We start from the raw sequence: 3,036 nt of genomic DNA, 5'->3' as shown, positions 1-3,036 counted from the left end.
TAGGAGGAGTAAGAAGGGTTCCTGGCAAATCCGGGTTATGGATTGCATTTAAAAAGGCCCCGTGGGAGTGCAATGGGCCCCTGTCTTGCTGCTTAGCAATAATGGTATGGGTTTAGGTTCTGCTGTGTGTACTGGTGGTTGACTGCCCCCCAGCCCAGAGTGTGCATGGAAAATTGTCTGGCAGCCTCCCTGACAGCAAGCAGTGATAGTGCCCATGAAGGGGACCTTGTTGGGCCCGCCCCTTTCACGGTTATCGCTTCTCGGCCTTTTGGCTAAGATCAAGTGTAGTATCTGTTCTTATCAGTTTAATATCTGATACGTCCCCTATCTGGGGACCATATATTAAATGGATTTTTGAGAACGGGGGCCGATTTCGAAGCTTGCTTCCGTCGCCCTATGCATTGACCCGATATGGCAGTATCTTCGGGTACAGTGCACCACCCCCTTACAGGGTTAAAAAGAAAGATTCCTACTTTCATTGCTACCTGCTTGCTGGCTAGCCAGCTAGCCAGCCCTGTGGGCCTTGCTGCTGCTGCAGCCAAAAAACAAAAGGTGGTGCTGCTGCTGCTTCTGCTGCTTCTGCTTCTGCTTGTGTCTGGCCCCTGTTGGAGCGTCCAGGCACAGGACTTCTGCTGCTGCTGACTAAATGGCCTCCTTAATTGGATCATTTGAGTAGCCAGCACACCTGTGCAGGTAGGGCATGACATGATAGGCAGCTGCCTTGATAGTGGGTGGGTGCTGAATGTTCCTAATTGACAAAATAAGATTAATGCTTATGAAGAAATATAAAATCTCATCCCTTCCCCAATATCGCGCCACACCCCTACCCCTTAATTCCCTGGTTGAACTTGATGGACATATGTCTTTTTTCGACCGTACTAACTATGTAACTATGTAACATAACATGGGGGGGGGGGTCTCCTGGCTGTTCACACAGGTGTGTCATTGCTGTACATTGACCATGCATTGCTTCTGTGGTATTGCAAAGGCAAAGACAAATGCTTCCAGCCATCCATTGCACTAATGGATTGGTCATCAGCTGGCTGTCTATGTCCCGCATCAATATAGACCAAAGTACAGAGGGTTAGGCTATGCTATTGTGCACCTACCTGATGCATCAGAAGGTGCGAGGCCCTTGCTAAATTCTGTGCACAGACTTTGAGATCTATGCTTTAGACTGTATCTAAACCTGCTCCAACATGGACTGACATTCTGGCCTACTTTCAGCCGATGCGACTTGTCTGTCGCTGAACAGTCGCTTTTTATGTATTCAGCACCTATGTATAATGTTGTAAAAATGCTCTAGAAGCTAAAGTCGCAGAAATGTCACACATATTTGGCCTGCAACTTTCTGTACGACAAATTCAGACAGGAAAAATCAGTATAAATCCTTAGAAAATTATCCCCCAGTGTCTCCATCTGCTGGCGGTATTGAATAAGCATTGCTGCACTGATGGGGTATGCATTAGACGAAAAAAAAGAAGAAAAAGAAGAATAATACGCCCAGAAAAGAGGCGAAAAGGAGAAAAACGTAAAAAAACGTGAAAAAAAAGTAAGAGGAAGAGAAGGGAAAAAAAGGTGGAAATGGGTTTAAAAGTGATTTCGGCGGAGAAATATATATATATATATATATATATATATATATATATATATGCGCACACACACACATAGATATAAACGTATTCTCCGTTGAGATATTGCAGCCGCTGCTGTGTCCAGGCCCAGGAGCCTTAGCACTGTGCTGTGATGTCACTCAATACCACTGACATCACTAGGTGTAAACAACATCTCTCCTTTGCTGTGTATGTGACTATGGAGCTGTTTGGTGATGTCGTCTATTACGGCCTTCATAGAAGCAACAGGAGATTGTTGCATCCATCTTGAACCCTCAGAACTACAGTGCTATGATGTCACTCACTTCCACAGGCCTTGCAGAGTGTAAACAACAACAACCCAGCTTTGTTGTGTATGTAACCATAGGGATTTGTGATGTCACCTAGAACCTTCACAGCAGCGACAGCTTTATGAGGAGCATCAGCACTGCTCTGCCTGAGCAGAACCATCACCGCCATAGGTTGTCAAATAACCCGGATTTAACCCACACAGGTAAGTCCAATGGGGTGCAGGCATGTCCTCTATGCTTACAGCTTCCCGTGGGTGTTGGTTTGATACCGTTTGGGGACAGCCAAGGAGGCATCTGCAGGCAACAAAGGTAGGTGTGTGCTTGTGTGTGTGTTTCCTATGCAGATCCTAAGCCCAGTGTCACATGCAAGTAGGAGGAGTAAGAAGGGTTCCTGGCAAATCCGGGTTATGGATTGCATTTAAAAAGGCCCCGTGGGAGTGCAATGGGCCCCTGTCTTGCTGCTTAGCAATAATGGTATGGGTTTAGGTTCTGCTGTGTGTACTGGTGGTTGACTGCCCCCCAGCCCAGAGTGTGCATGGAAAATTGTCTGGCAGCCTCCCTGACAGCAAGCAGTGATAGTGCCCATGAAGGGGACCTTGTTGGGCCCGCCCCTTTCACGGTTATCGCTTCTCGGCCTTTTGGCTAAGATCAAGTGTAGTATCTGTTCTTATCAGTTTAATATCTGATACGTCCCCTATCTGGGGACCATATATTAAATGGATTTTTGAGAACGGGGGCCGATTTCGAAGCTTGCTTCCGTCGCCCTATGCATTGACCCGATATGGCAGTATCTTCGGGTACAGTGCACCACCCCCTTACAGGGTTAAAAAGAAAGATTCCTACTTTCATTGCTACCTGCTTGCTGGCTAGCCAGCTAGCCAGCCCTGTGGGCCTTGCTGCTGCTGCAGCCAAAAAACAAAAGGTGGTGCTGCTGCTGCTGCTTCTGCTGCTTCTGCTTGTGTCTGGCCGCTGTTGGAGCGTCCAGGCACAGGACTTCTGCTGCTGCTGACTAAATGGCCTCCTTAATTGGATCATTTGAGTAGCCAGCACACCTGTGCAGGTAGGGCATGACATGATAGGCAGCTGCCTTGATAGCGGGTGGGTGCTGAATGTTCCTAATTGACAAAATAAGA

The 3,036-nt window shown here is 47.3% G+C and overlaps 2 non-coding genes across 2 annotated transcripts; both read left to right on the top strand.

Annotated features, from left to right (window-relative positions):
- The first annotated feature begins 252 nt into the window (after positions 1-252).
- LOC130344777 (U2 spliceosomal RNA) lies at positions 253-443 on the top strand. Its single transcript, XR_008883611.1, has one exon. It is a non-coding gene; the product is annotated as a U2 spliceosomal RNA (small nuclear RNA).
- Positions 444-2,525: 2,082 nt separating this feature from the next.
- On the top strand, positions 2,526-2,716 carry LOC130344776 (U2 spliceosomal RNA). Its single transcript, XR_008883610.1, has one exon. It is a non-coding gene; the product is annotated as a U2 spliceosomal RNA (small nuclear RNA).
- The last annotated feature ends 320 nt before the right edge of the window (positions 2,717-3,036 follow it).

This window comes from Hyla sarda, unplaced genomic scaffold (assembly GCF_029499605.1).
Source record: "Hyla sarda isolate aHylSar1 unplaced genomic scaffold, aHylSar1.hap1 scaffold_735, whole genome shotgun sequence".
NCBI classification, from domain to species: Eukaryota; Metazoa; Chordata; class Amphibia; order Anura; family Hylidae; genus Hyla; species Hyla sarda.
The sequence above is the reverse complement of the archived record's forward strand: the minus strand, read 5'-3'. Positions and strand labels throughout refer to the sequence as shown.